Source organism: Crinia signifera, chromosome 4 (genome assembly GCF_055691185.1).
Source record: "Crinia signifera chromosome 4, ASM5569118v1, whole genome shotgun sequence".
NCBI lineage: Eukaryota > Metazoa > Chordata > Amphibia > Anura > Myobatrachidae > Crinia > Crinia signifera.
In genome coordinates this window covers 34,713,446-34,727,520 of record NC_139220.1, presented here as the reverse complement: position 1 = coordinate 34,727,520, position 14,075 = coordinate 34,713,446, and the positions used below count along the sequence as shown (strand labels likewise).

The following is a 14,075-nucleotide window of genomic DNA, read 5'->3' as shown; positions in this document are numbered from 1 at the left end:
GGCACTTAAAACAAAACTACATGTCCCAGCAGCCCCTGCTGTCCGGGACCAGAGCAGACTAAACGAATGGATGCCTGAAGCAGTTCTCGGTGAGAGCTGCTGATCAGGAGGTGTCAGAGTGGTGCATGGTGATGGTGCACTGCCTGTGCGGATGAAGGGAGGAGGAGGAGGCCCAACAAGTCACAGGGATACAGAGAAAACACTGCAGCAACGATCTCCCTGTCAGCCCCCCACCACAGTGAGTACTTGTATTATATACTCTTGTTCAGGCTGATCTCTCTGTTGCTCCCCTCTCTCTCTCTCTCTTTCTATTTCTCCCAATTTCTCCCTTCCCTCTCTCTCTTCTGTTTGTCACACACTCACCAATATCCCCTATTCATTCTCTCTCCCCATCCCTCTTCCTTTTCCACCTATTCCCTTCTCTCTCTCTCTCTCTCTCGCACACACACACACACACATATATAAAGGGGGGGAGGGCTGCCTTTTTTGACAGTCCTGGGCCCCATAATTTCTGATGGCAGCCCTGAGTGGGACCGATACAGTGCAGGTTGTCAACATTCAGAGAAATATTTTGTATAACGCCCATCTTCAATAGAATCCCATCTTAGTAAATAAACCCCGGTGACCCTCTACAGCTGAACTTTGTTTCGGGGGTAAGCCGCTCTGTCGGATTGCCTGTAAGAAACGGCAGCTTCTTGTTTAGATCAGTGGTGTAGCTAAGGCATCACAGCCACGGCAGTGGCATTGCGGCTCTAAAAATAAATGTATATTAGTTTTAGTTACACAAAATACCATATACCTTTTAAACTCTCAAAAATGTTTAAAATAATTGTGCATTTCGGGTTATTTACTGTATATCGAATTCCAGTGGAGGCATCTACCTGTAACAAATAGGGAGGCTGTCCCTACCTGGTCCACTGGAAGAGAGCTCCTCCTGCTGCCGCTGATCCCCAGGTCCCGGCATCTGCATAATGCAGCTGACAGGCTCCAGGACTGGCGCATGCGCAGTCACCGCCATGCGACTGTGCAAACACTTGGCTTCTATGGACTGCAACAAGTGCAGCCTATACAAGCTGAATTGTACTGCATGGCAAAGGCAGGGAGTGGCTTCCTACAGGAGGCCAGCTTTCTGCTTATTGCAGCCTCACCCGGCAGTCCCAGAGGGAGTGAAGTCCTCCCACTGGGAATGCCTGTGGAGTCTGTGATAGACAGGTAGAACTTCCAATCGGAAGCCACTGCCAGCCACAGTGAAGCCAGTGGGAGGGGGGCGGCTGCAGGCCTGCAACTCATAGGTTAGATCCGCCACTGCCTAATTCTCACCTTATAATTCCATATTAGACCAGCAAGCTCACGCCCCTCTTATTGCAGGCCCCTAATGGCTTGCTCTCTTTAAGATTTGTTTGTTAATAATTGTAACACCTGTGCTGTAATATAGTAACCACACAAATGAGCTACTCCTCGCCCCCTTAGCCTGGTACATAGCATCATAGTTCCATTGCTTAAGCAGGCTTTTCATTATTTCCAATGAATTTTATTATCCAGAATTTCTAGTTCAATGGCTACAGGCAACACTAAAAATGTGGAACTCACAGCAAGAATTTCATTTTAATAGCGCTCATTTAAGCACCAACTTAGATTTAACATTTTACTCTTGTTAAAGGAACAGTACTAGATACATTTTGTTAGGTACTGTATGTTACCCAGGGTTCTCTTTAGAGGGAGAAGATCCCTATAACCGGATATCACTAACAATACAGTGGCCTATATATAATTTGTGTATGGTAAGTCCATACCCTCCAACATGACCCATTCCATTATGGGCCCCATACATCAGCAATTAATTGTGACAATCCTGAGATCTGGAGAAGATTGCCACAATTAATTTTAGATGTGTGGGCTTCCCCTTTTAGCAATCCCAATCAAAAATTAGTAGGGATCGCCAATCGATTGCTTAGTCAGATTTTTAAACGTGCTTAATAATCTGGTAATATCTGCGGATCTTTTTTATATGTGTGGGCATTCCCAATTCGTCTTCTTCATCTATGGAAAATTTTCCGATCACTGAAATAAATCTGTAATGTGCGGGCAAGTCAGATAGATTGTAAAATCCATTTATCTGGCCAAAAAATCACTGGATCTGGAAATCCATTAATTGTGATGGCTGATGTATGGGGCCCATAAGGTACAAAATGCTCTGTTCCTGGACTTCCCTGCCAGCGACAGTTACAGAGGTTCGGCTGCAGCACAGTCCAATATTCAAAAAGGGGAGCCACACCTACTGCCGCACCAAACATCACTGTCCTGGACTCACTGACAGTTAATGTGATCCCCCTCTTTGAATTTTGGACTGTGCTGAAGCACTGGCAGGGAAGTACAGGAACAGAGCATTTTGTACCTAATGGAATGGGTCATGTTGGAGGGTATGTAAGCCACGCCTCTTAACTGTCCCGATTTGAACAGACATATATAAAACATTAACTTTTTCATCTTTAAAGATCCCCAATAGAAGCAACACGTCTCTCTATCATACTTGCCAACTATTTAAGCCTCCCCCTGAGAGGGGAGGTCCAAATGAGCCAGAGGAGAAATGTGATACCACTCTTTTGCATCCTTAAGGCTCCACCCTCTTCTGTGCATGTCATTATACAGTGGCACTCAGTTGGAAAGATGTTTTGATTTACCATCCCTCGACTGTCTGGTCATGCCAATTGCTCCCACATACTGGGGAAAAGGTTGACACCTCACCCATACAAAAAAAAGTGTAGCCAGATCCATGAGGTGAATGAGGTGTCAGTGGCATTTCTGGACTTCCGGATTCCTGCTATAAAACTCACTGGCAAAATGGCTGCCGCACCATTTCCCTGAAGACATGCATATGCACACTAGACTCTGCTAGAGTTCAAGGGCCTACTATTGGTCCTAGTCTCAGAGTAGGAAAAAAAGAAAGAATAGGGGCTGCGCTTTGCAAAATAGTACAAAATGTATTAAAACATAAAAATAAATGTAAGCATAAAACTTTTTACATTACAATCAATGCTGGGTGGCCACTTTGACAAACAAGACAGACACACATCTCCTATATATTTGGCTACATCTGTCACTCAAAGTGGGTGTCTGTGTCTATAACGCTCTGTTCCTGGACTTTCCTCTTAATGTGTGATTGCCTTCATCTGTGCTGAACACCTTTCTGAGAAATTAACCTGTTTAAAACAGGTGATGGCAATCATTCATTAAGGGGAAGTCTAGAAACAGAGCATTGTGTCCCTCCTGGAGAGGGTCATGTTGGGAGGTATGTGACAGAGAACCAGCCCAGTGAGCCCACAGACAGTGCCAGACACCCACTGCCTTCCCATGTTGCCCAGCACTGCTACTCCACAGCCACCAGGTGAGCGCCCCCCTCCCGCTATTTGCGGCAAAACCTCCCCCCCGCGCGCCCCCCCCTCCCGCGATTCGTGGCATAAACACCCGCTCCCCCGCGACCCCCCCTACCGCGATTCGCAGCAAAAACACCCCCGCGACCCCCCCTCCCGCGATTCGATGCAAAAAAAAAACCCCACGACCCCTCCCGCAATTCGCGGCATAACCACCACCCCGCGACCTCCCGCGAATCGCGGCAAACCCTCCCCCGTGACCCCCCCCCCCCCGATTCGCGGAAAAAACACCCCCCCCCCCGCGACCTCCCTCCCGCGATTCGCGGGAAAAAGAACCCCCCCGCGACCCCCCCTTGCACGATTGGCGGCACCCCCCCTGCGACCCCCCTCCCGCAATTCGCGGCACCCCCCCCCCCCCGCAATTCGCAGCAGCCCCAGGATTAAATGGCACATGCAAAGCACTGACATGGCTATGGTCGACAATGAAAAAGGTTGACATGAGTTTTTGAAGATTTATTTTTAATTTTTTTAATTTTTTCATATTCATTGTCATGTGTCGACATGGACACCAATGAAGTGGCACACTTATGTCAACATTTACATGTGTTGACCTTTCTGTGTTGATTTTTACTTGTGGCGATTCGCGTCACACCCCCCCGCAACCCCCCCTCCCGCAATTCGCGGCACCCCCCGTGACCCCCCACCTCCCGCAATTCGCGGCAACCCCCCACCGGAACCCCTGTGAACCCAGCCCCCCCGCGATTCGCGGCACCCACCCCCGCGACCCCCCCTCCCACAATTCGCGGCACCCCCCCGTGATTCGCGGCAGCTCCCGAATTAAATTGCACATGGAAAACACTGACATGGCTATGGTCGACAATGAAAAAGGTTGACATGAGTTTTTGAAGTTTTTTTGTAATTTTTTGAATATTTTCATATTCATTCTCATGTGTCGACATGGACACCAATGAAGTGCCACACTTATGTCAACATTTACATGTGTTGACCTTTCTGTGTTGATTTTTTTCTTGTGGCGATTCGCGTCACACCCCCCGCAACCCCCCCTCCGGCGATTCGCGACACCCCGGCACCCCCCCGCGACCCCCCCCCCTCCCGCAATTCGCGGCAACCCCCCACCGGAACCCCCATTAACCCCGCTCTCCCGCGATTCGCGGCACCCACCCCCCGCAACCCCCCCCCTCCCGCAAATCGCGGCACCCCCCGCGATTCGCGGCAGCCCCAGGATTAAATGGCACATGCAAAACACTGGCACGGCTATGGTCGACAATGAAAAAGGTTGACATGAGTTTTTGGAGATTTATTTCATTTTTTGAATGTTTTCATATTCATTGTCATGTGTCAACATGGACACCAATGAAGTGGCACACTTATGTCAACATTTACATGTGTTGACCTTTCTGTGTTGATTTTTTCTTGTGGCGATTCGCGTCACACCCCCCCGCAACCCCCCCTCCCGCGATTCGCGGCACCCCCCGTGACCCCCCACCTCCCGCGATTCGCGGCAACCCCCCACTGGAATCCCTGTGATCCCCGCCCTCCCGCGATTCGCGGCACCCAACCCCGCGCCCCCCCCTCCCGCAATTCGCGGCACCCCCCGTGATTCGCGGCAGCTCCAGAATTAAATTGCACATGGAAAACACTGACATGGCTATGGTCGACAATGAAAAAGGTTGACATGAGTTTTTGAAGTTTTTTTTTTCATTTTTTGAATATTTTCATATTCATTCTCATGTGTCGACATGGACACCAATGAAGTGCCACACTTATGTCCACATTTACATATGTTGACCTTTCTGTGTTGATTTTTTCTTGTGGCGATTTGCGTCACACCCCCCCCACAACCCCCACTCCCGCGATTCACGGCACACACACACACACCTCCCCCGCGATTCTCGGCACCCCACCCCGTGACCCCCCCTCCCGTGATTCACGGCACACCCCCGCGACCCCCCCTCCCATGATTCGCCGCAACCCCCGCCCCGTAACCCCCCCTCCCGCGATTCGCGGCACCCACCCCCGCGACCCCCCCTCCCGCAATTCGCGGCACCCCCCCGCGATTCGCGGCAGCTCCAGAATTAAATTGCACATGGAAAACACTGACATGGCTATGGTCGACAATGAAAAAGGTTGACATGAGTTTTTGAAGTTTTTTTTTTCATTTTTTGAATGTTTTCATATTCATTCTCATGTGTCGACATGGACACCAATGAAGTGCCACACTTATGTCAACATTTACATGTGTTGACCTTTCTGTCTTGATTTTTTCTTGTGGCGATTCGCGTCACACCCCCCCCACACCCCCCCCGCAACCCCCACTCCCGCGATTCACGGCACACACACACCCCCCCGTGATTCTCGGCACCCCACCCCGTGACCCCCCCTCCCGTGATTCACGGCACACCCCCCGCGACCCCCCCTACCATGATTCGCCGCAACCCCCGCCCCCGTAACCCCCCTCCCGCGATTTGCGGCAACCCACCCCGCGACCCCCCTCCCGCGATTCTCTGCAATCCCTCCCCTCCCGCGATTAGCAGCATCCACCCCCCCACAACCCCCCCTCCTGCAATTCGCGGCACCCCCCGCGACCCCCCCTCTTGCAATTCGCGGCACCCTCCGCGACCCCCCCTCCCGCGAATCGCGGACACCTAAGTAGCAATACAGGGCATCTTTCATACAATTCTAACCATATTTCTCATATACAAACGTTCACAAATTAAGGGGGCGCAGCCCCTTACGACGGTGTGAAGAGCGCCCGTAGGGCGCGATGAATCACCTAGTATAACAATTAATGCTCTTTCTTATTTAGACTTTGTTAGTATGGATGGTATCTTAAATCTATCATGTTAGTCCATTGGTGAACCGGTTTTAGTATGATGTTAATCGCTTCCACAGCTGTTCAGAAATTGAATGTCCCCCACTCATGTGCACATGTATTAGTGGTTTATAACTCACATTTGTGATTTTTGAGTTGCTGACACGTGGGGATCCGGCTCTGATGCCTGGGAGTTGAAGCGACCAATATTTCAGCAGTTCACTGCGGTCCTTTGTAAAGTGTTCGTCTCCCCTCAGGCTTGTCTCCAGTAGCCACCAGATGTCCCTGTCGCCCTCTACGCGTTTCTCCGCCTTCTAACGTCAGCGGCTTCCTCAGGAGGTGTATGCAGCTTCTCCCATAGTTCTCCCCTTTTATTTGGACAGCTTCCGGTCAGCGCACGCGCGCTGTTTCCTGATTCAAGCCTCTTTCTGATCTGTACGTCCGCACTGTTGTTCTTTTTTCTAGTCTCAGAGTGTATGAACTGCTGGCTAGGGAGGAGGGGGCCTAGAAGGAGACCACGCACTGGCCCCTTCCTCTCTAATATGCCTCTGTTGGGAGTCCCAATGGACTCCCTAAAATACGTAAGCCCCCAGAACATTATGGATGGTACCGGTTGATAGATCTGCACTGTCTAGATCAGACCGGGCCAAAAGGTAAATAGTGATCTAGCAGTAGATCTAGGGGAATCAGCTGGTAGATCACAACCAAATGCACAAAAATACACTTGATCTGAGGTGTCAGAACGCCAGCTCCCAGTACTGCAGTCTTCCCCTCATGTCATGACGTTACCAGAATGCTGTGAGGAGCCCTCTGCAGCTGCTATAGATCAGCCTGGTCCCACACCCACAGACTGTAATGCCCAGCACATAGCCTCCTCACAGCGCCAAGCAGGGCCAGACTGGGAACAGAAATCGGCCCTGGCATTTTAAGCACACAGGCCCATCAGGCCTCATGGAAAGTAGGCATGGCATCAGAAAAAGGAGGCATTACACATTATGGAACACACCGTAATGCCCATTACAGAATATGACACAATCTGGACCCCAGGTGTGATATAGTGGCCCGACAGTCGGGATCCCGACAGTCATTATCCCGACTGACCCGACCCGAGACAGAGAGGGGGTGCCAAGTACATCCTGAGCGGCTCCTGGACATAGTGTGTGGTGTGTAATTGTCTGATATGGGTGGTACAGAGGCTGTTGGGTGATGCTGCTGGAGCACAGCCTCCTCCTGCTGTGTTATATATACCACCTGGTTCCCTGCTTGTGTCCTGGTTATCAGCTGATGACTGACTACCGGTAATAGGTCTATACCAATGACAATGTCTCTTCTACAGAAGGCATAGTACAATGTACTATCGGGATGGAGAACAAGCAGTTTGCCATGCCTGCTCGCACCAAGCGGCTGCACATGGGTATATATCGGTATATGTGCATGTGCAGTAGCTCACACGAACACGCAGGGGAGCGTGGCAATTAGAATAAGGGCCTACAGTATGTGTGTAAGAGCATTCAGCAACTTCCCGTTGTGGGAAGCATAAGAAGCACAGGGCCTGTGAGCCTGGTTCAGAGGTGGATGCTATGTATGTATGTGTGTAAGTATATGCAGTTGTTATTTCCTATGTATTCATATCTGCAAAAATATGCAGTCACCATCTCTACTGGCAGCGATGCCATGTGCAACTGTGACCGCCATCGTACGCTTAGGTTTACGCATCCGCAGTAACGGTTTTCCTGCACTTTCATGCATGCGGAATGGCAACAGAATTTCTCAACTGAGCAAATATCAGTATATGGGCCACCTCTGAATCAGGCCCATTGACAATGGTAGATCTCCGCTAAATACGTGAACTAAAAGTAGATCCTGGGACAAAAACATCCCGCTATAAAACAATGTAACTACAGTGAAAATTGTGTTCATATAAAACCTCACATAACCAAAGATTCATAGGGAAATCCTGCAATAACATAATAAATAAGATTCTCATGTGAATGTAGTATTTTAAATATGGAGTGAAAAAAATCAAATTTCCCTTAGGTCAGTCATGTAAAAAACAACAGGAGCTGTGATGTCATAAAGGGCCTCAAACCACAAATAGCCAGCCCTGGCCAGTCAGGTGGGGTCTGTGAGGTCATAATCAGGGCTGTACTGATGCTGTCTCACTCATTCACCTCACAGGACTCGGGCAGTGCGCAGCTCACCAGCAGGAGGACATACTCACATAAGGTTAGTGACTGGACAGAGATAAGGGCAGATGCGGCGGCAGACTCGGAGCGTGACTACTGTAATATATGACTGATCACCTGACCGACAGGACAGTATTGGATAAAAATAGAATCTCACACCTAGGGAGGCAGAACCGTACCTAGCAGCCACTAGGGCTGTGACTGGGACACCTAAGGGCGGTGTCTGGAAGGCGCTGGATGAACCCTGTATGGAGCGGTTAGGACGTGTCGCAAGGCACTAAGGTGTTCTATGCTGCATCAAGTCCCCCATTCGGATCCCTACTTATTAATGTGCAGAGGTGGGAGAGATGTATATGGTGCTTTAGCCATTACTTTGTTATTATCTGATACTGTTGTTATAGCTTTATCATAGTTTGGGCTCCATGTAAGAGTGATACTAAATTCTGGCAGCATATTGTGTTAGTATCAGGGTGATACGCACGAATATGCCGCTGGTATTTACCATCACATACAGTATCTTTCCGGCGAGGACCAGCGGTGTCCCCTCCTCCGCTGCATCCTCTGCTGTGTTGCTGGCAGCCTAATGCTGCTGGCAATGGGTTACTGACTAATGCACATACATGACGGCCGTCTGTGTATGTGCATAGAGCTCAGACCCAGTGGGGACATAGGAAACAGAGTTAGAGCTGTCCTATATATATCATTGCAGCCCTAACCCCTTATAGCACCAGAGACGAGTCCTAAAGGGGTTCTGGCTGTTTCTTACATGGAGTCCTAATACCCAGTGCTAGGGTTCTCTCTTCTCTCCCCCCCCCCCCCCCCCTCTCTCTCTCTCTCTCTCTCTCTCTCTCTCTCACTCCTACCCACTTCACATCACTATCTACCTCTCATTTTCTCTCTTTCTTTCACTGTGGACATGCGCGTGCCCCCCCGGCGCCATCAGGTGCGTTCTTCTCCACATAAAAGGTCAAAATACAGATTTGTGGTAACAGATGGGATGACGGGTTATACAAGGTTAGTGGGTGGGTGGGTGGGTGGTTTGGGCAAACTCTGCAAAGTCTCTTAATGCCTAGAGGGACGGGCAGTCCGTCAGCCATGGGTCCCCAGAGGTTTCCCCCACAGGGGGTTTTCCTCTCCTGAGTGCTGACGGATGATTCTTTTATGAGTCATGAAGCTTCCGCCATCTTGTCCCCCTTTAGGACAAGTGTGTAAGAGTTCTGGAACAATTTTGTTCCAGAATTCCCTATATTATAATGCAGAGTAAAAATAATATATACATTTTACTTAAAATAAAAGTTTGAATTCATTTTTAATGACATTTTGTGTGAATGTATCTTTATTTGTATTAATAAAAGCTCCCAAAGGTGACAAAACCACAGTAAAGGCTGGTGGGGTAAATGGGAGCATAGGTGGTAATGGGAAGTAACACAGGGGTGGGGAGGCTGAGAGGATGAAGGGTCAGCTTAGATAGGGTATAGGGACAGGTGTGATATCTGCAGGCTTACACCCTGATCACTGAGGAGACCATACAAATGGGAGGAGCTTATGGAGTATTGATAAGAATGGATCAATGCCTCTGACTAATATGTAGTCAAGGACTAGTAGGGAAACATATTTGTATGTGATTAATGCAAGTCAGTTATATGATATACTGGTTATAAATACCTGATTAATAATAATAATAATAATAATAATAATAATAATAAAAAATAAATAACAATAGTAATAATAATAATAATGAAAAAAAATACAAAATAGTAAAAAGAAGTTTTAACAAAGGAGAAAGTGAAAAAGAAGAAGAAGAAGAAGAAGATTTATATTTCTACAGTATTTTCTCCAATTCGGAACAAGACACGTTACAGATAACATGAAAACAGAAGTTTAGGTTTTCAGAGAATACAGAAACAGCGAATAAAATACAAAGATGTGACAGACATTTTGTGTTATCAACTCCAAGGATTATTCCTCCTACACACAATGGGATTAGGAGGGATCACTGTTAAATCATCAAAACCAGTCCCGGGGAGGCAGCCATCTTGGGTGCCTGGGACACCTAAGGGCGGTGTCTGGATGGCGCTGGATAAACCCTGTATGGAACGGTTAGGACGTGTCGCAAGGCACTAAGGTGTTCCTATGCTGCATCAAGTCCCCCATTCGGATCCCTACTTATTAATTTGCAGGAGTGTGAGAGATGTATATGGTGCTCGAGCCATTACTTTGTTATTATCTTACTAGGTGATTCATCGCGCCCTACGGGCGCTCTTCACACCGTCGTAAGGGGCTGCGCCCCCTTAATTTGTGAACGTTTGTATATGAGAAATATGGTTAGAATTGTATGAAAGATGCCCTGTATTGCAACTTAGGTGTCCGCGATTCGCGGGAGGGGGGGTCGCGGAGGGTGCCGCGAATTGCAGGAGGGGGGGTCGCGGGGGTGCCGCGAATTGCAGGAGGGGGGGTTGTGGGGGGGTGGATGCTGCTAATCGCGGGAGGGAGGATTGCAGAGAATCACGGGAGGGGGGTCGCGGGGTGGGTTGCCGCAAATCGCGGGAGGGGGGTTACGGGGGCGGGGTTTGCGGCGAATCATGGTAGGGGGGGTCGCGGGGGGGTGTGCCGTGAATCACGGGAGGGGGGGTCACGGGGTGGGGTGCCGAGAATCACGGGGGGGTGTGTGTGTGCCGTGAATCGCGGGAGTGGGGGTTGCGGGGGGGGTGGGGGGGGTGTGACGCGAATCGCCACAAGAAAAAATCAAGACAGAAAGGTCAACACATGTAAATGTTGACATAAGTGTGGCACTTCATTGGTGTCCATGTCGACACATGAGAATGAGAATATGAAAACATTCAAAAAATGAAAAAAAAAAACTTCAAAAACTCATGTCAACCTTTTTCATTGTCGACCATAGCCATGTCAGTGTTTTCCATGTGCAATTTAATTCTGGAGCTGCCGCGAATCGCGGGGGGGTGCCGCGAATTGCGGGAGGGGGGGTCGCGGGGGTGGGTGCCGCGAATCGCGGGAGGGGGGGTTACGGGGCGGGGGTTGCGGCGAATCATGGGAGGGGGGTCGCGGGGGTGTGCCGTGAATCACGGGAGGGGGGGGTCACGGGGTGGGGTGCCGAGAATCGCGGGGGAGGTGTGTGTGTGTGTGCCGTGAATCGCGGGAGTGGGGGGGGGTGTGACGCAAATCGCCACAAGAAAAAATCAACACAGAAAGGTCAACATATGTAAATGTTGACATAAGTGTGGCACTTCATTGGTGTCCATGTCGACACATGAGAATGAATATGAAAATATTCAAAAAATGAAAAAAAAACTTCAAAAACTCATGTCAACCTTTTTCATTGTCGACCATAGCCATGTCAGTGTTTTCCATGTGCAATTTAATTCTGGAAGCTGCCGCGAATCACGGGGGTGCCGCGAATTGCGGGAGGGGGGGCGCGGGGTTGGGTGCGCGAATCGCGGAGGGAGGGGTTCACAGGGATTCCGGTGGGGGGTTGCCGCGAATCGCGGGAGGGTGGGGGGTCACGGGGGTGCCGTGAATCGCGGGAGGGGGGGTTGCGGGGGGGTGTGACGCGAATCGCCACAAGAAAAAATCAACACAGAAAGGTCAACACATGTAAATGTTGACATATGTGTGCCACTTCATTGGTGTCCATGTTGACACATGACAATGAATATGAAAACATTCAAAAAATGAAATAAATCTTCAAAAACTCATGTCAACCTTTTTCATTGTCGACCATAGCCGTGCCAGTGTTTTGCATGTGCCATTTAATCCTGGGGCTGCCGCGAATCGCGGGGGTGCCGCGATTTGCGGGAGGGGGGGGGGTTGCGGGGGGTGGGTGCCGCGAATCGCGGGAGAGCGGGGTTCATGGGGGTTCCGGTGGGGGGTTGCCGCGAATTGCGGGAGGGGGGGGGGTCGCGGGGGGGTGCCGGGGTGTCGCGAATCGCCGGAGGGGGGGTTGCGGGGGGTGTGACGCGAATCGCCACAAGAAAAAAAATCAACACAGAAAGGTCAACACATGTAAATGTTGACATAAGTGTGGCACTTCATTGGGTGTCCATGTCGACACATGAGAATGAATATGAAAATATTCAAAAATTACAAAAAAACTTCAAAAACTCATGTCAACCTTTTTCATTGTCGACCATAGCCATGTCAGTGTTTTCCATGTGCAATTTAATTCGGGAGCTGCCGCGAATCACGGGGGGGTGCCGCGAATTGTGGGATGGGGGGTCGCGGGGGTGGGTGCCGCGAATCGCGGGGGGGCTGGGTTCACAGGGGTTCCGGTGGGGGGTTGCCGCGAATTGCGGGAGGTGGGGGGTCACGGGGGGTGCCGCGAATCGCGGGAGGGGGGGTTGCGGGGGGGTGTGACGCGAATCGCCACAAGTAAAAATCAACACAGAAAGGTCAACACATGTAAATGTTGACATAAGTGTGCCACTTCATTGGTGTCCATGTCGACACATGACAATGAATATGAAAAAATTTAAAAAATTAAAAATAAATCTTCAAAAACTCATGTCAACCTTTTTCATTGTCGACCATAGCCATGTCAGTGCTTTGCATGTGCCATTTAATCCTGGGGCTGCTGGCGAATTGCGGGGGGGGGGGGGTGCCGCGAATCGCGGGAGGGGGGTCGCAGGGGGGTGCCGCCAATCGTGCAAGGGGGGGTCGCGAGGGGGTTCTTTTTCCCGCGAATCGCGGGAGGGAGGTCGCGGGGGGGGTGTTTTTTCCGCGAATCGGGGGGGGGGGTCACGGGGGAGGGTTTGCCGCGATTCGCGGGAGGTCGCGGTGGTGGTTATGCCCGGAATTGCGGGAGGGGTCGTGGGGGTTTTTTTTTGCAGCGAATCGCGGGAGGGGGGGGTCGCGGGGTGTTTTTGCTGCGAATCGCGGTAGGGGGGTCGCGGGGGAGCGGGTGTTTATGCCACGAATCGCGGGAGGGGGGGCGCGCGGGGGGGGAGGTTTTGCCGCAAATAGCGGGAGGGGGGCGCTCACCTGGTGGCTGTGGAGTAGCAGTGCTGGGCAACATGGGAAGGCAGTGGGTGTCTGGCACTGTCTGTGGGCTCACTGGGCTGGTTCTCTGTCACATACCTCCCAACATGACCCTCTCCAGGAGGGACACAATGCTCTGTTTCTAGACTTCCCCTTAATGAATGATTGCCATCACCTGTTTTAAACAGGTTAATTTCTCAGAAAGGTGTTCAGCACAGATGAAGGCAATCACACATTAAGAGGAAAGTCCAGGAACAGAGCGTTATAGACACAGACACCCACTTTGAGTGACAGATGTAGCCAAATATATAGGAGATACTGTTGTTATAGCTTTATCATAGTTTAGGCTCCATGTAAGAGTGATACTAAATTCTGGCTGCATATTGTGTTAGTGTCAGGGTGATACGCACGAATATGCCTCTGGTATTTACCATCACATACACTATCTGTCCGGCGAGGACCAGCGGTGTCCCCTCCTCCACTGCATCCTCTGCTGTGTTGCTGGCAGCCTAATGCTGCTGGCAATGGGTTACTGACTAATGCACATACATGACGGCCGTCTGTGTATGTGCATAGAGCTCAGACCCAGTGGGGACATAGGAAACACAGTTAGAGCTGTCCTATATATATCATTGCAGCCCTAACCCCTTATAGCACCAGGGACGAGTCCTAAAGGGGTTCTGGCTGTTCCTT

At 50.3% G+C, this 14,075-nt stretch overlaps 2 long non-coding RNA genes across 2 annotated transcripts in view; one reads left to right on the top strand and one right to left on the bottom strand.

Annotated features, from left to right (window-relative positions):
• LOC146073940 (uncharacterized) overlaps positions 1-14,075 on the bottom strand; it is a 227,882-nt gene that overhangs the window by 109,474 nt on the left and 104,333 nt on the right. The gene's annotated exons all lie outside the window — the stretch shown is intronic.
• Positions 41-9,706, top strand: LOC146072281 (uncharacterized). The gene is made up of 2 exons (XR_014473026.1): positions 41-238; positions 8,383-9,706. It is a non-coding gene; the product is annotated as an uncharacterized LOC146072281 (long non-coding RNA).